At 41.5% G+C, this 23,822-nt stretch overlaps 1 long non-coding RNA gene across 6 annotated transcripts in view; it reads right to left on the reverse strand.

The window, feature by feature from the left end:
- Positions 1-23,822, reverse strand: part of LOC138760185 (uncharacterized) — a 49,658-nt gene that overhangs the window by 18,918 nt on the left and 6,918 nt on the right. For 3 of the 6 annotated variants that reach the window (XR_011355498.1, XR_011355495.1, XR_011355496.1), the window contains one exon: positions 4,472-4,649. The exons of the other annotated variants lie outside the window; for them this stretch is intronic. This is a non-coding gene — a long non-coding RNA (uncharacterized lncRNA). The remainder of the gene's footprint in view (positions 1-4,471; positions 4,650-23,822) is intronic. 6 annotated transcript variants of the gene reach the window in all.

Below are 23,822 nucleotides of genomic sequence, written 5' to 3' on the forward strand. Positions count from 1 at the left end.
TGTCTACCATTTAACATGTATGACCTATACTGATCAGTCCTACTAAAGTGTAGCACCTGACATTTATCAGTATTAAACTCTATCTGCCATCTTTCAGCCCACTCTTCTAACTGTCCTATATCCCATTGCAAGCTTTAATAACCTTCTTCACTGTCCACAACACGACTAATCTTCATATCATCTTCATACTTACTACTCCAATTTACTACTCTACCATCTAGATCATTAATATACAAGACAAACAACAATGGACCCAGTACTGATCCCTGAGGCACTCCACTAGTCACTGGCCTCCAGTTTGATAAACAATTTTCCACCTCTACTCTCTGGCATCTCCCATCCAATCCATTTCACTACTTCATCATTAATACCTAATGCTTGAACATTCCTAACTAACACCTTATGTGGAACCTTGTCAAAAAGCCTTACTAAAGTCCATATAGTCAACACCCACAGCCTTCCCCTCATCAACTTTCGTAGTAACTTCATCAAAAACTCTATAAAATTTGTTAAACATGATCTACCACATACCATGTTGACTACTTCTAATCAATACCTGTCTTGACAAATAATTGTATATACCATCTCTAAGAACACTCTCCATTAATTTATCCACTACTGACATCAGAATCACTGGCCTATAATTACCAGGTTTACTTTTGGAGCCTTTTTTAAACAGCAGAACAACATGAGCCACCCTCCAATCCTCTGGCACCTCCCCTGTGGCTAATGACAATTTAAATATTTCTGCCAGAGCCCCCACTCTTTGTATATGAACCTCCCTCAGGGTCCTAGAGAATATCTTGTCAGGATCCAGAGATTTATCCACCTTTTATTCTCTTTAAAATAGCCAATACTACCTCCTCATTAATCTGTATATTATCCATGACCTCACTACCAGATTTCCCCACCTCATCTGGATCAATATTCTTTTCCTTAGTGAATACTGAAGAAAAAAAAATCATTTAAAATTTCCCCCATCTCTTCTGACTTCTCACATAGCCTATCCTTCTGATCCTCAAGGGGCCCAATTTTATCCCTCACTATTCTTTTACTTTTAATGTACCTGTGGAAACCCTTTAGATTTATTTTTACCTTCCCTGACAAAGCAGCCTCATATCTCTTATCAGCCTTTCTAATTTCTTTCTTAAGGTTTTTTTTACGCTCCTTATATTCCTCAAGCACCTCATCCATTCCCTTCTATCTATACGAGTCCTAGTGTTGCCCAACACACACCTCTGACACCTGGCCTATCTTATCCCCTAATAGGAGATCCAATATGGCCCCCTCTCTAGTTGATTCTTCCATGTATTGATCTAGAAACCTTTCCTGAACACATTTGACAAACTCCAATCCATCCAGCCCTTTTACAGTAAGGACGTCCCAGTCAATGTATGGAAAGTTAAAATCTCCTACAATCACCACCTTCTGTTTATTACACATATATGCTATCTCCTTAGAAATTTGCTCCTCTAATTCTCTCTGTCCATTAGGGGGTCTATAATGCACTCCATTTGTGTTTTCATACCTTTCCCATTCCTCAATTCCACCCAAATAGCCTCACTGGACGAGTTCTCCAATCTATCCTGCCATAGTATCGCTGTAATGTTTTCTCTAATGAGCAGGAATCTTTGAGTCACACTGTTTCATGTTGTGCCAGTGGCCCTAAGCTTCTCACTGACTTGTCATAGTTTGACTTTTGTCTCCAATGCAGACGCTTTTGTTTCTGTTCAACATCTTGGACACCTGTTCTTGTTTTGGTCTGCAGAGTAGGGGAGTGTGGCACATAGACTATGTCCCACCAGAGGCTCAGGAGGTGACATGCCATGTTCAAGAGGTAAGGCGCTGTAACTCAATAGAGCTAAATACGGGTCTGAACCACTGTCTAGTGCAATGGTTCTCAACCTTCCCTTCCCACTCACACACCTCCTTAAGCAATCCCTTACTAATCACAGAGCACTGATGGCATAGGGATTACTTAAAGTGGTATGTGAGTGGAAATGTGGACTCGTTTCTCTACTTTGCCATTTGACTGTAGATGTAGAGGATGAAGTCATGTTGGAAATCATACTCTTCTGCAAACTTTTCAAATTCTCTACAGCTATAGCATGGTTCATTGTCACTGTTGACAACTTGAGGAGTTCCATATATTGCAAAGATCGATTTCATATATTGGATCACACAAACAGCAGACAGGTTAGGAAGCAGTGCAATCTCTGGATAGTTCGATAGATAATTAATAGGCGGAAAGTAAGTCTTTTCATCCATATGGAACATCACTCCCATCTTTCTGCCATGACTCTGCTAGTACATCAGTTATTATCATGGATTTCTTTTGGGTCCATGCACATGTGTAGGTCACCATTCTTCTTTTTGACACACACCATTGAATTCACCCATTCTGTGAGCTCCTCCACTTTCTTTACGACCCCTAGTGCCATCATTCGGTCGAGCTCCTGCTTGAGTTTTTCTTTCAGTATCACTGGAACCTCCTCGGGGCATGCACTATGGGCTGTGTGTTCTCTTTTAACTGGCAGAACTCCAAACCCCTTCAAGTTGTCTGGAAATGGATCCAGTATTTCTTCTATGCTGTTCCGTGCATTGGCGCTGTTAATGTGGTACACCCTCTTGACTTGGGAATGTTTTTACATGCTTTGAAACATCTAGGATGACTGTGAACCTGAGGTGGTGCTCTTTATCTTTAACTTTCATCTTGAGTTTACATGTATCTCTCATGTCAATGAAATTGTATGCTTTGAGCTGTACAGGATTTGTATGGATGTATGGCTTTATCTTCGTTTGATGTTGTGCTTACAGATCAAATTGACCTTTGCCCCTGTGTCCAGCTTGAAAGGATTATTTGTTCCATTTGTAAGCAGTGGCACAGACTGCTTATCCTGTTCAACGCTGTTCACTTTGGGCATGCCCACCAAAAGTGTATCACTGAGGGCAGTTTCTTCTATCATGTGTACTCTGTTTAGTTTCCCTTTGGAAAAACATTCCTCTGCATAGTGATTCTGCCCGTTGCATTTATTATAGACCTTCCCTTAATATGAGCATTGCTTGGGTGCACGTTTAGTGCCATATCATTTACAATTGAACGTCTCTCCATCTTTTATTTTCTTTCCTATGTCTCATATTTTGTTTGTTTGTGTGTCCAGACATTGTGGTTACGACTATGCCTTCATTTTCACTGGTTTTTACACTATCACCAAACCTTTTCACATGCTGCAGAGCTAATTCACTGGCGTGGCATATCTTCACAGCTCCAGCTAAGGTAAGCTCTATCTCTCGCAGCAACCTCTCTCTCACTTTCTTATCAATAATCTTGAACACAATTTGATCACGGATCATTAAATCTTGCATGGTTCAAAATTTTTTGTGCTTGCTTTTAATTTTAAGTCTGTTAAAAAAGTATCAAAGCTCACACCCTGCAGCTGTGTGCGCGAGCAAAACACGTACCTCGCGAAGATTTCATTTTTCTTTGGAGAACAGTGCTCATCAAACATCTTGATAAACTTGTCAAATTTGCTCTGGTCTTCTGCCTTGGCAAAAATAAATGTGTTGAAAACCTCTAGAGCTTTAGGTAAGTAGCATTGCAATCTTCCATGTATCTGGTTTGCTATCGATTCCGATGGCTTGCAGGTACAGCATGAATCATTGTTTAAACAGCCTCTACTTGTGGTCAATATTTCCAGTCTATTTTTACAGCATTAGGAGTTTTAAAACTCTCTATATTTTCTCTGCTGATATTGACTGATGTGCACAGCAGTATATTCCTGGTGTTTCTTCCACTCCTGGTACCATGTGATTTTTAAATTACAATTAAAGAAACTTGGTTTCTTTTTAAACAACTAGATTTATTAAGACCATACACCACTAAGACAGAATACACATAGGCAGCTCCTCATGTGGAGGCATCCATCTTGAATCTACTAAAGATGCAACAGTATGCCCAAGTTGCAACATTCATCAGATGCCCTACACTCCATCTCCAATTCCTCCTGGTGGCAGCACTGTATCACTACAATGACGTCAGAATATAGAAGGGAAATCAGCGAACTAGTGGCTTGATGTCAGGATAATAACCTTTCCCGCAAAGTCAGCAAGAAAAATGAGCTGGTCATAGACTTCTAGAAAAAGGGTGGAGCTTATGTCCTGGTCTATATCAATGGCCTGCGGTGAAAATTGTAGGCTGCTTTAAGTTCCCAAATGTAATCATCTCCAGCTCCATCTATGTTGACACAATCTCTAATATTGTGCAAGGTAGATGTGAGGTCAAGTTCAAGTTTATTGTCACAGTACTAAGATCCAGTGATAAAGTTTGATTAACGAGTAATCCAGCTAAACATTCTACTCATGGTACCCCAAGCAAGACACAGTATAGAACTGCAAAGATACATAGAAAGATTAGTTGGTTCAGAACAAAGGCACATAATTTACTACAAGGAAAGGTAATGTCTTCTCCTACCTGATTCCACATTGCATGGGCCATCCTTCACCACTTTTGCCACCTTGAGTGAAGTTCCACCACCAGACAAATTTTCATCTCCCCTCAACTTTCAGCATTTCAAAAGGGGCTGGTCCTATGTGATTTCCTGGAGAGCTCTTCCATTTCCACCAATCACTTCCCTTCTTACATCACATTCCTAGTGATCACAGAAGACACATTTATCCTTTTATCTTATCCCCACCCACCATACAAAGGCCCACTCTCCATCCAGATGAAACAGAAATTCAGTTGCACTTCTGTCAATTTATTGTAAGGCATTTGCAACATGATGTGGCCTCTTCGTCAATGGAGAAACCAAATACGTATTTAGTGAGCATTTTTCAGAAAGCCTCCATTCAGTTCCCAACTGTCTGTCACTTTAATTTACCATCCCACTCCAACTTTGGCCACGAAAGCTCAACATAATCTCTTGGAGCAGCTCCTTCGACCCTAACCCTGTTCCTAACTAGCCAGTCTGATGCAAGGTCATCCATCTGTAACATTAGTTATGATTTTTTTCCCTCCACAAATGTGAGACTTGATCAGCTGAGTATTTCCAGCCTTCTCTTTTATTTCATATTTCCTGGAACTGGTGTCTTCTGCATCTCACCTTTAACTTGTTGCTGTTTGCTTTACCTCACCACTGTCCTCATTCATCTTCCACATCAGCAATGATTAACTAGCATTCATTTATTTCTCAGCCAGCATCAAAAACAATTGTATCACCTGAACAACCTGCATGTCCCACCTTATCGCAGATGTTCCCTTTCTCCTCCACTTGCTCTCTGCAAATGAAAACACAATTGTCTTCTTTCTTTATCAGGGTCATTGACTTAATATGTTATTAGTTTCTCTCACTAGAGATGCTGCCTGACTTGTTGGCTATCCCTCGTTTTTCTTCTTTCTTCTTTTACAGGCCTGAGGTTGAAAGATATAAAACTTCAAACTTCCTTCTCCAAATGGAACTTAATTAGCCAGAAATGGTTATACACCATAGAAGTGCCCTTGAGTTTTGCAAACCAGTTTTGTTCTTTTGGTTCTTTAATTTCCCTCAGTGACAATCTCTTCCTCAGCACACGTAAAATAATGCATTTCACTGTTGCCAACATGGAGGTTGAAGCAGATTGTCATCAATCCACAATCTCGTTCTGCAAACGGACAAAATGGTCAATCCGCACCATTATTTTTTTAAGCCTGAAGATGATGGTTTTAAGTCAGCAATGATTTAGAACCAGCAGTATTTAACATTTTTATCCAGGTGGGCCTTTGGTCGAGTGAAGAATCTCGCTTAATAGTGCAAATCAGTACCAGCATAATCTAAAGTCGTTTGTAGACTGCAGGCGTGTTACGGCACAATCAAGTAATTTTGCCACTACATGTGCTGTCTGAAAAGGGAATGTGCAGGAATTTTCAGTCAATTCCTGCACCGCGATTTATCCTGCAGGACCCTTACAACTTTTCGGAGGAAGCCTGCAGTGTAAATCATACCGGAAAAAATTTGCTGACGGTCATTCACTCTACTGCACATCCAACCACCGGGACTGTTGCACTCAGGTACTTGCAGTCAAAAAGACGCCCAGTGTGGACGAGCAGTAATTATGTTAATTTTTTTCAGTGATTTTCCCGACGTTGCAGTCTAAAAAAAACATTTAAGAATCTGAGCACAAAGTAAATACAAAGCCAAAGTTTCTTGAGGGATCAGAACTCCTGTGTTGCTGGCCTGCGGTGGGATATATGAGAGTTAAGTAGATATGAACAGTGCAGACAAATGAAGCAAAAGGGGAAATAAAATAATGCAAGCAAAGATGTAAATGACACGAAAATTGAGGAATTGCTCGAATTGAAACTGCTAGATCTCGTTCTATTGTCTGTAATCCTTGAGCATGACATTCTTCAGTTCATAAATAAAAACATATGGGGCTTCTTTTAACTTTTAATGAAACCACTTTAGTGCAGCACATTCCCATCCATAAGAAATGCGAATTGATATGTGGCACTGAAAAAGCTGCAGCCCACCACGCTGTGCCTGCATTAATGACCTTTTCACACTTATGAAGCAGCTAACAAGCCACTTGACTCACATAAATTTCAGGAAGTCTAAGAACTTAACTGTAAAATGTGGATCAGCAGGAGAAAATGCAAAGCGACAGCTTCAAGAAACCAATTTCAAATGGGGTGTTCAGCGGGAGTTTACTGGTACCTGTTTCACGGATCGGAATTGTATGTTTTGTTTTCTTCTTCCGTTACATTCTGTTTGCATTATTTATTATGTATGGATTAAAATTTCCACCCCTTTTACCAGCAATATATTTGGTCCAAAACAATTATGCTAAGGATAATCAAAATATCACTTTATATTTTTTATGATATGGAATATTTTAAAATGTATTTATTTAAAATGTAAGCAGAGAATAGTTAATATTGACCCACATTTTGCATTAATTAGTGGGAATTTGCTTTAAATTTAAGCATTACAACATAGAACAACACAGCACAGTACAGTATTGCACCATCAGTTTAAAAACCAAGGTGTACAAACTCATATTGTATATTTTCTCCCACCAGAAAAAAAATGGCTGATTAATGGGGTTAAAATTAAGAAAATCTGAGACAAAAAGCTATTTTTTTTCTCAAAACATGGAATTTCCATTTCTCATTAAGTTGAGATGGGAAATCGGGTAAGGTAGGTGACCAATCACTTGGGAAGGCTCTCTGCCGTCCACTTAATTCACGTCAGATGTTTTTCACAATATCCAGCAGCTGAAAACTGGGTGAGGAGAGCTGAGTAATTACAAGATAAATATCTTCACAACCCTGTGCACAACGCAAAACTTCTTTCTGGTCCGAGCTATACAGAGGTCATATTTCCTAAAAATCTGTTTGGTTTCCCCAAATACCGTCAGATCACTATCATGTCGCTGCCACACCCCTGTTCACCTTTGGGCCTAAATCACTCAGATTCTTATCAAAATATTGACCTTCCCCAAGTCACTGTTATTACCAGGACTGGTCAACGTGAATGAGAGATGTAGAAGCTGGGACTTTTCTCCTTGAATGTAGAACCCTGTACACATTTGAAGTGAAGAACATTTGTATAACCGAAGTTGAACTAAAAATTGCAATTAGTAGGTTTAAATTAAGCAAGTCACCAGGATCAGATGGATATACAGCCAAGTGTTGTAAAGAATTTAAAAATGAGTTAATTTCTGTCTTACTCCCCACGTTGAACTGGGCTTTAAAAAAGGCACAAATGCCACCCAGTTGGAAGGAGGTGATAATCACAACAATGCTGAAAGAAGGCAAGGATAAATGGAATCTGGGTCATTTAGACCAATATCTGTTCTTAATGTAGATTATAAATTATTTACCTCCATTATAGATAGGATGGTGCAGAAGGCTTTTGGTTTGCTGGTCTTTATAAATCAAAGCATAGAATATAGGAGCTGGGAGGTGATGTTGAGACTGTTCAAGGCATTAGTGAGGCCAAGTTTGGAATATTGTGTGCAGTTCTGGTTACCAAATTATAGGAAGGATATCAATAAGGTAGAGAGGGTGCAGAGAAGATTTACTAAAATGTTACCTGGATTGCAGTATCTAGAATACAAAGAAAGATTGAGTAGACTGGGCCTTTATTCACTGGAGTGTAGAAGGTTGAGGGGGGGGGGGGATTTGATAGAGGTATATAAAATTATGAGGGGGATAGATAGAGCAGATGTGAATAGGTTCTTCCCCTTGAGGGTAGGTGAGATTGGAACAAGGGGTCATAAGTTACGGGTTAGGGGGTAAAACTTTAGAAGTAACATAAGAGGAAGCTGCTTCACTCAGAGAGTGGTGGCTGAGTGGAATGACCTTCCGGAAGAGGTGGTTGCAGCAGGGTCAATTTTGTCATTTAAGAGAAGGTTGGATGAGTGCATGGATGTGAGGGGATCGGGAGATTATGGACAGGGAGCAGGTAGGTGGGACTAGTGGAGTTCACTTGAATCGGTACGAACGAGAGGAGCTGAGATGGCCTGTTTTCGTACTGTAATTGTTATATATGGTTATTATGACAAATAATTCGAAGAGTTTTTACCTACATTGATACATAACGATCAGACAGGTTTTATACAACACTAAACATAAGACAATATATGAAGGACACTTCACATTATGGATCATATGCAAAACAAAATTAAAGCAATAGTTATTAGCACTGAAAAGGCATTTGATTCAGTTAATTGGAATTTTCTTTATAGAGTTTTACATGGATTTGGTTTACATGAAACGATTATTAAAACTATTCAGACACTATATGACAATCCTGCTAGGATTAAAATCAATGGATATTTATCAGATAGTTTTATACTAGAAAAGGGCACAAGAGAAGGTTGTGCATGGTGACCACGACTCTGCATTATATTTGGAACCATTCATCAGGCTGAATGAGGATATCAGGGCAATTACTATAAAAGGGACAGAGCATAAATTGGCCTGTTATGTGGATGACATTTTGAGATATTTAGGACAACCAATATACTCTTTACCTAAACTGATGCAATCCTTTGAACAATATGGTCAGTTAACAGGATGCAAGATTAACATAGATAAAACCCCAATTACTCTCATATAACTATAGTCCACCAAGAGAAACTGAAAGTAGATATCTCTGGGCATGGCAGAGTCTGTTAAGAATTTGGGTATCATTATGCCAAATGATTTGACAAATTTATTCAAATGCTATTATTTGCCTATATATAAAAAAATTAAGGAAGATATTATAAGATGGAACCTAATACTTTTTTTTAAAATCCCAGTTCAAAGATTGAACCCATTAAAATGAATATATTGCCCAGACAATTTTATCTTTTCCAGACCCCACCAATAGAGATTAACCAAAATTGATTCAAAGAATGGGATAAAATGTTATCAACATATTTATGGCAAGGTAAAAGGACTAGACCAGTGGTTCTCAACCTTTTTCTTTCTACTCACATACCACTTTAAATATTTCCTATCCCATCAGTGCTCAGAGATTAGTAAGGGATTGCTTAAGGTAGTATGTGGGTGGAAAGAAAAAGTTTGAAAACCACTGTTTGAATCGTACCTCATTGACTCGTTATGTGCATGGTTTCATAACTCCAAAGGAAATGGGCAATGTCAATTTTCCTCAAGCAAAATATTTCAGTAACAACTGGTTTAGAGCAGTGATTCTCAACCTTCCCTTCCCACCCACAGACCACCTTAAGCAATCCCTTGCTAATCACAGAGCACTGAAGGCCTAGGGATTACTTAAAGTGGGATGTGAGTGAAAAGAAAAAAGGTTGAGAACCACTGACTTAGAGTTGGTCTCAAAACATTGCAATTATCCAAGGAAAAGGGGGGATGGGGCCTACCTTCCCTTAAAGATGATTATTTTGCAGCACAATTGAGAGCTGCTCAATATGCTGGTGTCACCCATCATATGATGCTCAATGGAAAAATACTGAGGAGAAGATACTTTCCATCCCCATACAGGCAATTTTGGCTGATAACAATCTACAAAGATACATTAATAGTTTTAGTGAAATGGACTCTTAAAATATGGAAAACTGCTATAAAAGTAAATAAACTAGAGGGAGATATTGCATTTCTTAAACAGCATGTGTATGACTCAGATTTCACATCAAATAAATTGGATACTGATTTAAGGGCTGGATAGCTAAAGGAATAACAGTTCTTTGTAAAAAAAATGAAGGAAGACTATTCAGATTTGAAATGCTTAAAGAGAAACACTTTTTAGTGTTACGGGATATGTTAGAATAGCTATGGGTAAAATATGTCTTTAAAAGAGATAGATTGTAGGGGTTTAGTTTAGGTTACATTTCACAGAGTAACACTTTCACAAAAGTCATCTCATTTAAAATGCAAGCGCTTTGCTGAAGTGAGACATTGTGTCACCAGTGACTTTACAGGGACAATGGAACTGCTTTGGAAAGGACTTCAAAAGGAGGTGCAAATGGAGCATAATGTTGATCATGTCGAAGCTCAGATACTGATGAGATCTTTTGAAAATTGGGTTTGGAGCCTTGGGAGATGTTTTTTACAAGCAGAGAGAGGAAAAAAAAACTAACAGGTGATTTCTCTTTGGAGAGAGAGAGATGCAGTCCTACAGCAGAAGTTGAGGCTACAAAATGGCAAGCTGGCAGGCTTGTTTAAAAACCCCATTTTGAAGATGAATTGTGAGTTTTGAGTTCAGCCTGTTCAAAACCCTTAAAGTCCTTACAAGAAGAAATGGCTGGCTAGAGTGTTTCTTCTTAAATAAGGAAAACAAGAAGAACTCTGTGGTGACCTGGAAGAAGAGGTTATCACTTGGAAAATCCTTGATAGGGCAAGTTTCTTTGGCAAGACACTGAAGTGACTGATTGAAGGAAATCAGTTTGTATGTGTCCAACAAGTAACATATTTCTCTCTGAAACCAACAAGAACCTTCCTGAGCAGTAACCATTTACCTTTAACCACCAGAGCCTGGTGGAAATTATAAATGTTGAATTCTGTGCACAGTATGAGAATTGCCTGATACCGGTGAACTTGGAGAAGTGAAAAGTGAACTTTCCTGAACATATACACATTACATACACATGCACTTAGAATTAGAAGGGTGTTAAGTTAGGTTAAGTTAAGTTAATAGTTAAAGATTGATCCTGTTTTCATGTTTAAAGAAAATTAAAATCAACTTTTGCTTAAGTAACCATTGTGTTGGTGAATTTCTATTGCTTCTAGGTTTTGGAGTCCTCTGGGCTAGTAACATTAGAAAAACAAGACTTTTATCAGTATTTGCAGATGCAACATAAGGTTAATAGGCGAGATAAAAATGTAACCAAGGCAAGTACTGTACATGTTTGATTGAACTGTTTAGAAAAGCATATAATTCAGATAATTGTAGTAAAATCATTTCAAGTCTATATAAAAGTCTGTCAAATCTTAAAACACTCTTGACTTCATACATTAAAACAAAATGGGGAGAAAGGAGGAATAACTATATCTGAGGAAGAATGGACAATAGTATGGAAATATCAATGGAAGTAGCCAGTTCACAGAAGTGGAGGGAGTTTGGGTGGAAAAACCCGATAAGATACTTTATGATATTAACCTCCCTGTTTTCTGGAGAAATTGTGGAAATCAAAATGAAAACCATTACCATATTTTTTGGGCTGCCACGTTATCCAAGATTATTACCATTCAATGCCCTACAAGACATTTTTAAATGTGAAATACCCTTAGAAAGTAAGGCCATACATTTTGTGTACATACCTCAAGGATGGTTGAAAAGAGATAAATATTTAATGAATATGCAGTTGGTGGCTGGTAAAAAGACTCTTACCAGGAAATGGTTATCATAGGAGAGCCCAGCTTTAAACACATGGAAGGAAATTATAATGAACATTTATAACATGAAGAAGATCATCGAATCTGTTCATTATAAATTGGAACAATTTGATTCATACTGGGTAAAATGGTTTAGCCTCATAGGGCCTGATCTTTTTCTTACAAATCAATGATATGTTGTTAAAAAAAACACTCTCTACTTGTATACAGTTTTCTTCTTTTTCTTGTTCTGTCTTTCATCTTCTCTTTATAAGTGTGGACCACAGATAAATATCATGTGGAAAATTGTGGCAAATATGATATATATATCACGTCTCCAGAATGGAGGACCATCGCCTTCCCAAGATCGTGTTATATGGCGAGCTCTCCACTGGCCACCGTGACAGAGGTGCACCAAAGAAAAGGTACAAGGACTGCCTAAAGAAATCTCTTGGTGCCTGCCACATTGACCACCGCTAGTGGGCTGATCTCGCCTCAAACCGTGCATCTTGGCGCCTCACAGTTTGGCGGGCAGCAACCTCCTTTGAAGAAGACCGCAGAGCTCACCTCACTGACAAAAGGCAAAGGAGGAAAAACCCAACACCCAACCCCAACCAACCAATTTTCCCCTGCAGCCGCTGCAACCGTGTCTGCCTGTCCTGCGTCGGACTTGTCAGCCACAAACGAGCCTGCAGCTGACGTGGACTTTTTACCCCCTCCATAAATCTTCGTCCGCGAAGCCAAGCCAAAGAAAAGATAATATACATGTATAATATCTGAGATACATCTTATGGAAATGTTTGTTTACACTACCATAAATAAATAAATGAATGAATAAATAGCGAATATAAGAACCTGAAAGGGGAAGGGGGTGTAGGGAACCTATGGAAGTTTATAAAATGATATGGGGCATTGGTAAAGGTATCGATAATCAGTCTTTTTTCCCAGGGCTGGGGAATCTAAAATAGTGGGCAAAGATTTAAGATGAGAGCAGATTGATTTAAAAGGGGCCTATGGAGTGTCTTCTTCTCAGTGAGTGAGAAGAACTGCCGGAGGAAGTATTAAAGCCAAGAAATATCACACAGCTGTTAAAAAAAAACAGGAATTTACTGCCTTTTAACATTCACTTGCCTGTATAAACACAACGAAGGTGGGTTTGGTGTCATTTTCATCCCCTGTCTGATACTGCAGAGGCGATGCGATACTTCAGAGACTTCTGTCTAACAGGGTTAGGGCTTGCCAGGTCCAGGATGGTCGAAGGCTGTGACACATCGATGACATTAAATGCGTGCATTTACCAGTGGAAGATTCAAACTTTATATGGATCCGATAGTGTGCATATCAAATAGTTGAATGCAAAGCACAGAAAATTTGCTTGCATTCGAAAAGTGCCATAAATGTGCTAACATAAGCACCTCAAATTCACGCGCCATTATTGTGTATAGAGAAATGTCACTGATCGGTGCATATGTTATACATTACACAGGAATCAACACTGTAATGCTACAGGTTCTGCCTCCTTGTGGTCCAGGATTCCAGCTTGCTTATGTAAAAGGTTGCCCTGATCCGGCATTTCTTGGTTCAGTGTGAATGACCCGAGCTGCCTTTAAAGATGGGTCATTCATGCTCCAATTAAGTGGGTTTTCTTTGTAAAAAGGCCTTTTAACATGCAAAAGGCATTGAGAAAGGTACAGGGATAGAAAACTTATCTGTGCCGAATATGGGCCGAATGCAGGCAAATGGAGCTAGGTGGATCAGTGTTGTCAAGTTGGGCCAAAGTAACTGATTCCATGCTGTAGAACTCCATGACTCTACTGCACACATCACAAATCACCACCAGCAGACACTGTCCACTGACGATGATAAAGCCTTGTCCCTTCATTCAGTCCTGACCCACCTGGAGAATGACTCTTCATGTGCCAGGCTGCTGTTCATTGACTTCAGCTCAGCATTTAATACGATCATTCCCCAGAGGTTTGTGGAGAATCTGTCCTCGCTGAGACTCAACACCTCTCTCTGTAAATGCATTCCAGACTTCCTAACAGAAAGACCACAGTCTGTCCGGATTGGTAGCAGAAAGTCGAGCACCGTCAGGTTGAGACTAGTGCAGCTCAGGGCTGTGTGCTCACCCCATTCCTGTTCACACTATTGACCCATGACTGCATGGCCAGACCCAGCTCCAACATTTTAATCATTTGCGGATGACACAGCAGTAGTTGGCCTCTTCAGCACTGCAGAGAAGAAGTGCAAAATCTCGTGAAATGGCGTGAGAGTAACATCCTAAGTCTTAATGTGGAGAAGATAACAGAAATGATTGTGGACTTCAAGAGGACCAGGATTAACCACCCTCCACTACACATAAATAACTCAGTAGTGGAGGGATAGAGAGCACCAAGTTCCTTGGAGTCTACTTAAGAAGTGTCCTATTATGGACACACAACATCTCCTCACTTGTCAGGAAGGTGCAACAGTAATTGCACTTTCTGAGAAGACTGAAGTGGGCAAGGCAACGGCCACCATCACATCCACCTTCTACAAGAGCTCTATCAAGAGTGTCCTGGCCAGCTGCAGAGAAATGGATCAGAGGTCAATTCACAGGACTATAAGATGGGCAGAGAGGATCGCTGGAGTCTTCCTTACCCCTTCCCCCCCCGCCCCCCCCCCCCCCCCCGCCGTATCGACATGATCCTCTGGGATCATTGTCTGAAGAGGGTGCACAATAATCACTGAAGATCCCTTCCTTCCTGCATACAGCATCTTTCAGCTGCTCCCAATGGAAAAGATATACAGGAGGATCAGAGCCAGAATCACCAGGCCGAGAATCAGCTTCTTCCCACGAGCAGTTAGAATGCTGAATGACCAAAGGAACTGCTCACACTGACCAACCAAGACTCTTGTATTTATGAAACAATATTTATTTATTTGTATACAGACAGTCCCCGGATTAAAAATAAATTCCATTACCTAGGTCTGTTTTTAACCTGAATTTGTATTTGTCGGAAAAAGTACATACAGTCCTTATTTAGCTCAAGTTAGTCAAATGTTTATCTTAGTATATAAATATTTTACCTTTCTCTGAATGTAAAATACTTAAGAAATACTTTCAAATACGCTACAACATCTTAAACATAATAATTGGATGATGTAGGAGAAGATGATGGAGAGATGATTGGAGAGGATGGATCTGGTGCTGGAGAGTCCGAGTTTGATTCTGTTGCTTGAGAGGGGGTGGGAGGGGTTTGCTACTGGAGTTAATTTCTTGAAGTAGGCATCAAGGAAGGTTTGTATAGAGCTTTTCTTTTATCGTCATAAATCACCCTGGAGGAGATGAGGTCTTCAGTAACTGCACGGTGAACTTTGTTGAATCTCTCTGTTTCAGGATTTTGCCCCTTTTAACTTTGCCATCTCTGCTTCACCAAGACAAAAGACTTCAGCTAATTCTTTCAGTGAAAACTTACTCAGTTCTGGAGTGTTTAGGTCTGAGTCTTCCTTAAATGCTGTCATCTCCTGCTTTAGTTCCATAAGGTCTTCATTGGTCAGTGCTTTGGCAGGGGAAATCTGGTGCAAATTGAGGACACAATTTGATCCACACTTCTTTCACGTGGTCCAGACCAGATAACATTCCTGGCAAAGTGCTCAGGGGATGTGTGGATCAGCAAGCAGTTGTTCTCACCACCATTTTTAACATCTCCCTGAGAAGCGCCGTGGTCCCAACATGTTTCAAAGCTGTCATCAATGACCCAATGCAAAGAAGTCATCTGTGTCCTGCCTCAATGACGCCCTCATATCCATTGTCAAGAAGTGCTTCGAGAGGCTCATCATCAAGCTCCTGCTGCCCCCGTCACTAGACCCCTTGCAGTTCACATACAGACCCAACTGCTCTACAAACGGTGCCATCACCACTGCCCTCCAGCTAGCCCTCACCCACCTGGAAAACAAGGACTTGTATGTTCGAATGCTATTTATTGACTTCAGTTCGGCATTCAACACGATCATACCTCAGTACCTAATAAGGAAGCTGAGGCTGCTGGGACTGAACACCTCCCTCAGCAATTGGATCCTTGACTTCCTGTTGGGGAGACCTTAGGTAGTCTGGATCGGTAACAGCATTTACAAGACCATCGCACTGAGCACAGGTGCCCCCTAATCTGCGTGCTTAGCCCACTGCTGTTTACCTTGCTGACCCATGACTGCGAAGCTAAACACAGCTCAAACCACGTCATCAAGTTCGCCGACAACGCGACCATGGTGGGCCTGATCAGTAAAAATGAATCAGCATATAGAGATGAGGTGCAGTCGCTAAAGGACTGGTGCAGAGTGAACAACCTGTATCTGAATGTTATTAAAACAAAAAGAGACAGTTGTCGACTTCAGGAGGGCCCAGGGGACCATGCTCTGTTGACCATTGATGGCTCGACCATTCAGATTGTCAAAAGCAACAAGTTCCTTCGAGTGCACATGTCGGAGAATCTCACCTGGTCCCTTAACATCAGCTCCATAGCCAAGAAAGCCCAGTAGTGTTTCTATTTCTTGCAAAGGCTGAGGAAAGCTCATCTTCCATCCCCCATCCTCACTACATTCTACAGAGGATGGAGGGTGGCACCTCAGACTGTAAGACCCTGCAGAGGATAGTGAAGTCAGCAGAAAAGACCATTGGGGGCTTTCTTCCTACCATGAAGGACATATACAACATTCTTTGGCTTGGCTTCGCAGACGAAGATTTATGGAGGGGTAATGTCCATGTCAGCTGCAGGCTCGTTTGTGGCTGACAAGTCTGATGCGGGACAGGCAGACACGGTTGCAGCGGTTGCAAGAGAAAATTGGTGGGCTGGGGTTGGCTGTTGGGTTTTTCCTCCTTTGTCTTTTGTCAGTGAGGTGGGCTCTGCGGTCTTCTTCAAAGGAGGTTGCTGCCCACCGAACTGTGAGGCGCCAAGATGCACAGTTTGAGGCGATATCAGCCCACTGGCGGTGGTCAATGTGGCAGGCACCAAGAGATTTATTTAGGCAGTCCTTGTACCTCTTCTTTGGTGCACCTGTGTCTCGGTGGCCAGTGGAGATCTCGCCATATAACACGATCTTGGGAAGGCGAAGGTCCTCCATTCTGGAGACGTGACCCACCCAGCGCAGTTAGATCTTCAGCAGCATAGATTCGATGCTGTCGGCCTCTGCCATCACGAGTACTTCGATGTTGGTGATGAAGTCGCTCCAATGAATGTTGAGGATGGAGCGGAGAAAACGCTGGTGGAAGCGTTCTAGTAGCCGTAGGTGATGCCAGTAGAGGACCCATGATTCAGAGCCGAACAGGAGTGTGGGTATGACAACAGCTCTGTATACGCTAATCTTTGTGAGGTTTTTCAGTTGGTTGTTTTTCCAGACTCTTTTGTGTAGTCTTCCAAAGGCGCTATTTGCCTTGGCGAGTCTGTTGTCTATCTCGTTGTCAATCCTTGCATCCGATGAAATGGTGCAGCCGAGATAGGTAAATTGGTTGACCGTTTTGAGTTTTGTGTGCCCGATGGAGATGTGGGGAGGTTGGTAGTCATGGTGGGGAGCTGGCTGATGGAGGACCTCAGTTTTCTTCAGGCTGACTTCCAGGCCAAACATTTTGGCAGTTTCCGCAAAACAGGACGTCAAGCGCTGAAGAGCTGGCTCTGAATGGGCAACTAAAGCAGCATCGTCTGCAAAGAGTAGCAGCAAAAGGCAATAAACATTGTGAAGGACTGCACACACCCCTCATATTCTCCTTTCTGCCATCTGGCAGGAGGTACTATAGCACTCGGGCCCCTATGTTCAGATTGGGCAACAGCTTTTTCCCCAAGCCACCAGGCTTCTGAATTCCCAGTTCATATGTGGATAGTGAACCATGGACTTTTACTGTATACGTCATAATATTTTAATATTGTAATGTGTTTAACTTCTATTCTAACTTCCATTTATATAAATAAACTCCATGCTCCTGGAGAAACGATATCCCAACTTTACCATGCGAGCATGGTATGAATGATAAAAAAAGGTGACTTGACTTGATATTTGACTGCTTCACTTCATCCCAAGAGTTAACAATATTTTTGATGGGTTCATAGATGTTATAATTCCACCAGAACTCCCTTAAGCTCATCACATCATCTTGGGTAGTCCTGATCACTTGTGAGAAGGTCCGCTGTAAATAATGGGCCTTAAAGGAAGCTATGACTCCTTGTCCCATTGGCTGAAGTAGTGATGTGGTGTTGGGAGTACAAATATGACCTTTACATTGGGGTGAAGGTCATCTAAAGAACTTGGATGTCCGGGTGTGTGGTCAAGCCCAAGGAGAATTTTGAAAGGAATTTTCTTGGCCAAGCAATAAGGTTCAAAAGCAGGGACAAAATGGTTCAAGAACCAATCTTCAAAGATGGCAATTGTACCCAAGCCTTCCATCTAACGGGAAGAGATGCCTTAATGATATGGCAATGTGCCCTCAGATTTAGGGAGTGATACACAAGCAAAGTCTTGAGCTTGAAATCCCTGGATGCATTACCCTCAAGCAATAACTTAGTCCTTCGTTGCATTATGCCCTGGAACACTTTTTTCCTCTTTCAAAATGTAGGTCCTTTGAGGCATTTCCCCACCCCCCCAAAAAATAAGCCAGTCTCGTCTACATTAAATATTTGGTCTTGCAAATAACCTTCTTCCTCAATAATTTCTTTCAATATTTCAGGAAAATCACTCGCTGAAGTTACATTGGCATTTGCTGCTTCACCTTGAAATACTAAAGTATTTGCCCTCACTTTGAAACAACTGAACCAACCACGACTCGCAACAAATACTTCACAATTATTTTCACTCGATGCACGTGCAGCTTTTAAATAATTGAAAAGGCTTTGAGGCTTTTTTTGCACTAAAGTAAGGCTAAAAGACATATTACGCTGATTTGTTGACCCGACTGCTTTTCCAACGACTGATGGCAATTCACCTCTTTCTGATCATTTTATTATTTCCACTTTATTTTCAATCTTGAACGTTGTCCTTTTCTTTGATGCATCACCAGTACTTGCATCAGATTTACACTTTGGAGGCAGGGTTACTCTGTTATTACTTGTGTACAGTACAGTAGTTTCAGGGCTTTTCCCCTGGTAGATTTGGTACAGAACAAATACAGTGCCCTTACAGGGACAGTACAGGTATTAGGATTTTTGCCACGTGAAACTTGGAGATGGAATCAGCTACAAAGAAGCATCTGTTCATTTCGAGCTGCCTTTAACCCAAGGAGGCAGTAAAGAGTCATCGTACTGTTGGTTCCAGAGTCACTTTGAATGCAGATGGAATACAGATAAGAGCACAGTCTATAGAACTGTGCATCTGCGAGTTCAAATCAGTACCTACAATTTCGAATGTTCCCACGCTTGTGAAATGCAGTACTGTACGCTACTCTCACACAATGCTGGGCGATGGCAGTATCACGCAAGAGCATCATATAGCATTCTCTCATGATGCTGACTCAACCATGCTCAAATCAGAAGTTCATGGCATTCTTCTTCTGGTTGGCCTGTCAGTTCATAAGTGAGCTGTTCGCAAATCGGGCATTTTCAACGCGGGGATTGCCTGCATCTGAATACTTGTCCTGCATATGCATTGTTTTTCTGTATGTGTGTTATGTCTAGTTGTGTGTCTGCACATTTTACACTAAGGACTGGAGAACGCTGTTTTGTCAGGTTGTACTTGTACAATCGGGTGATAGTTTAAAAAAAACCTGGATTTCAAAACATCAGCATCTTCAAGAAATTCACTTTTTGCAGTTCTCAGAACAAACCTCCCCAAGTCCAATTTGAGGTGGAACTTCACCCCATTCTATAATCCTGGTTGCAGAAAGTAGCATAAATTAGATTTAAATTACACAAAAAAGCAAAAAAAGAAAATAATGGGATTAAAGGGCAAAAGAAACGTGGAAACAATACTTAAAATAATATTACAATTGTTTAAGATCCATCTGCATTGAATTCATCCATCGTTATTGAATGAAGATCTACCGGGAGCAATGCCTGAAGAGGGCGCACAAAATCAGTGAACCGGTGCAGACTCGAAAGGCCAACATGGCCTGTTTTCGCTCCGTAAATGGTTATATGGTTATATGGTAAAAGGAAAAAAACATTCTGCAATTATTACCTTTCAGGACAGAGTCAACCTTTGAGGATATTTAGAAATGATCATGCCCATGGAAAAAAATACAGAAGATGGAAATCTGAAATATAAACAAAGCAATCTCCCTGTCTGCGTCCAGTCTCTCTGATGTAAAGGAGACCACAGCGGGAAACCCTCCACAGGTCAGGTAGCAATAGTAAAAAGAGAAAATCGGGGTAATGCATCAGGTGAAATATCCTTCATCAAACTAACGAAAGGAGGAAAATAAATTGGGGCAGTGGTGGGGTGGTGGGGGAGAGTACAGACAAAGGGAATAGCTCTGATGAGAAATTCTGCTACTCTTTCCTCAAAAGCATGAAAATTTTCAGTTGTTTCAAATTTAGTTTCGCTAACGTTAAGTGGAGGTATAGAGGTGATTGTGTTTGCCCACTTGATTAAATTCTTAATCATGTAGCTATTAACAAAAAAGTCTCAAAGCCTTTAGGACTGATACCACTGTTACTGTCAAAAGCATGGAAATGCTTTATACAGCAGTTTGGAAATTTATGGGAGAGCAAATATATACTGCAGGTTGCAGTCTAAAAAGAAAAAAAAAACAGGCTGACAGGAGATTACAGAAACATCTCATTTGAGATTGCTGAAGTCAGGATTGACAAGATTAATAAGGATCGAGAAAGAAAGAGATTGAGAGAGTGAGAGAGATTGATAGAGTGAGAGTGTGATGAGACAAATATGTGTATATGTGACTGTCAATGGGAAGCTGGCCTGTCCCCCACTGGTGACTCGCTTCCTGGTAACTCCTCCCCTTATCACTCTGCAATAAAGGTTGACCTTCACCTCTCCCTCTCCTCAGTCAAGCTCTTGGAATCGGGCTAGCTACAATTCTAAAGTGTAATAAAGCCCATCGTTCCTCACTCTACGGCTTTGGAGCCATTGATAGAGCGCATCAGAGAGAGCGAGAGTGAGAGAGAGAGAGAGAGAGAGAGAGAGAGAGAGAGAGAGAGAGAGAGAGAGTTTGAGAGAGCCAAAGCATTTTAGAGAAAAGTAATAAGACCATATGAGCAGAAATAGGCTATTCAGCCCATCAAGTTTGCCTCACCATTCAATCATGTTTACCATGGCTATCCAATCCATTAAACCCTCCATCCTCATACTGAAGGTCTCAAAGCCCTTCATTTCTTTCTGGACAATAGAACCAACCAGATCCCCTCCACCTTCACTCTCCTCCAGCTGGAAGAACTTGTCCTCACCCTTAATAATTTCTCCTTTGACTCATTCCACTTTCTCCAGGTTAAAGGGGTAGGCATGGGTAGCTGCATGGGTCCCAGCTATGCCTGCCTTTTTGTTGGCAATGCTGCAAGCCTACACGGGCAAGGCCCCTCAACTCTTCCTCCACTACATTGGTGACTACTTTGATGCTGCCTCATGTACCCATGATGAGTTTGATGCCTTCATCCACTTTGCTGACACCTTCCACTCTGACCTCAAATTCACTTGGTCCATCTCTAGCAACACTTTCCCCTTTTCTCAATCTCTCTGTCTCCATCTCAAGAGACAAACTCTCGACAGATATTTTCTATAAACCCACCAACTCCCACAGTGACCTCGACTCCACCTCTTCCCACTCTGTCCCCTGAAAAGGTTCCATTCCATTCTCTCAATTCCTTCGTCTCCATCACATCTGCACCCAGGATGAGGACTTCCATGCCAGATCATTAGAGATGTCCTCCTTCTTCAAATGTGGCTTTCCCTCTACCACCATCAACTCGGCACTAATCTGCATATCCTCCATTTCCCGTACATCTGCCCTGGCCCCCTCTGCCTCCATGTGCAACAAGGACAGGATTCCTTTTGTCCTCACCTACCACCCCACCAGCCTCTGCATCTAACACATCCTTCTCAGCTATTTCCGCCACCTACTACATGATCCCACTACATGACATAATCCCCTCTCCTCCCCTCTCTGCCTTCCATTTGTCCACATCTCCTCCCTCAGCTCCATTTGGGGCCCCAAACAGTCTTTCCAAGTGAAGCAACATTTCACTTGTGAATCTGCAGAGGTCATCTACTACATCTAGTGCTCCCGCTGTGATCTTCTCTACATCGGAGAGACTGGATGCAGACTGGGAGATTGCTATGTTGAGCACCTTGGTTCTGTCCACTGCAGTTGCCACCTATTTCAGTTCTCCATTTCATTCTCTTGCCAACATGTCTGTCCATGCATGGTCTCATGGACTGTCAAACTGAGACTACCCATAAATTGGAGGAACAACACCTGGTGGGAGAAGATGTTCGGCATGGACTAGAATGACTGAACTGGCCTGTTTCTGTGCTGCAATTGTTATATGGTTATTTACATTTACCTTTCAACATTCAAAATGTTTCAATGAGATCCTCCCCTCAATCTGCTAAATTCCAATGAGTAAAGACCAAGAACCATCAAAAATTCCTCATATGATAACTCTTTCATGCTTGGAATTGTCCTTGTGAACCTTCTCTGAACCGTCTCTCCCATCAGCGCATCATTTTTTTTAAAATGAGGAGCCCAAAAATTGCTCACAATATTCCAAGTGAGGTCTCACCAGGGCCTTATTAAGTCACAACACCACATCCCTGCTCTTACATTCTATTCATCTTGCATTGAATACCTCCTTTGCTTTTGCCTTCTTCACCATTAACCCAACCTGCAAGTTTACCTTCAGGGTGAACTGCACGAGGATTCCAAGTCCTTTGGCATTTTGAAATTTTCAACTTCCTCCCATTTAGAAAATAGTCTGGCCATTTAATTCTTCTACCAAAGTGAATGACCATATACATTACCACAGCTCTGTCCATTGCAGAAGCAGATATGTCCCAGTGGTAACCCATTTCAATTCCCCAACCCATTCCCATCCTGACACTTTTGTCCATGGCCTCATAGACTGAGACTACCCGCAAAATGGAGGAAAAACACCTCGTATTCTATCTGGGCACTCTCCAACTGGATGGCATTAACATCGACTCTGCTGGTCTCTGTTAGCAACCCCCCCCCTTTCCCTCTTTTCCTCTAGCTCTTTCCCTTCCCCACTGCCTTCTTTCCTCCAACTCTGCATTCACAGAGCCACCCCCTCCCCGATCAATTCTCACCTTCCCTCTCCTGTCCTCCTATCCAAGTCCAATTATTATGTCTTGTCTGTGGGCCTGTGCTCCTCCCCCTGCCCTTTCTTCCCTTCTTTTATTCAGGTGCCTGCCTGCTTTTTGCTCATACCTTGAAGAAGGGCTCAGGCCCAAAATGTTGATTATGTATCTTAACCTCCTATGGACGCTGCGAGACGTTTTGAATGCCTCCAAAAGTTTTGTATTTTTACTACAATCACAATGTCTTCAGACTTTCTGGTTCCACTCCATACACTTTTTAAGATTGAATGTCATTTGCCACTTCTCCACTGAGGTCACTGGGGTTGAGGGGGGGGGGGTGCGGACCACACCAAGTGACCCCATCAGAAGGGGTGACACCAAAATGACTATCTATAAAATTTTCATGCAGTGATTCAGCAATAATTTATTATTTTTAATAAAAATATCCCTGTAGTTAGTTATAACAACAAAAACATTTCTCGTAAGCCCAGCTGACATGTATCAAAATACCTACAAGGTTAAAACTCGATGTCAATTTGCTTTTTGAACCTTCTAATGCGCTCCAGTCATAAATACCACCCCCCTCCTCTGTTCAGTGCCGCCTCCATCCCACCCCACTCAGTGCTGCCACCACCCCCCACAGTGCTGCCACTACCACCACCCCCACCCTCACTCAGCTCTGCCACTACCCCCCGGATATACAAGGAACACACAACTTTTTCTTCTACGCTCGATTTGCTCGATCCATGGGGCTGGAGGAATGTTGACCCTATGC

This window comes from Narcine bancroftii, chromosome 4 (assembly GCF_036971445.1).
Source record: "Narcine bancroftii isolate sNarBan1 chromosome 4, sNarBan1.hap1, whole genome shotgun sequence".
In the NCBI taxonomy this organism is placed as follows: Eukaryota; Metazoa; Chordata; class Chondrichthyes; order Torpediniformes; family Narcinidae; genus Narcine; species Narcine bancroftii.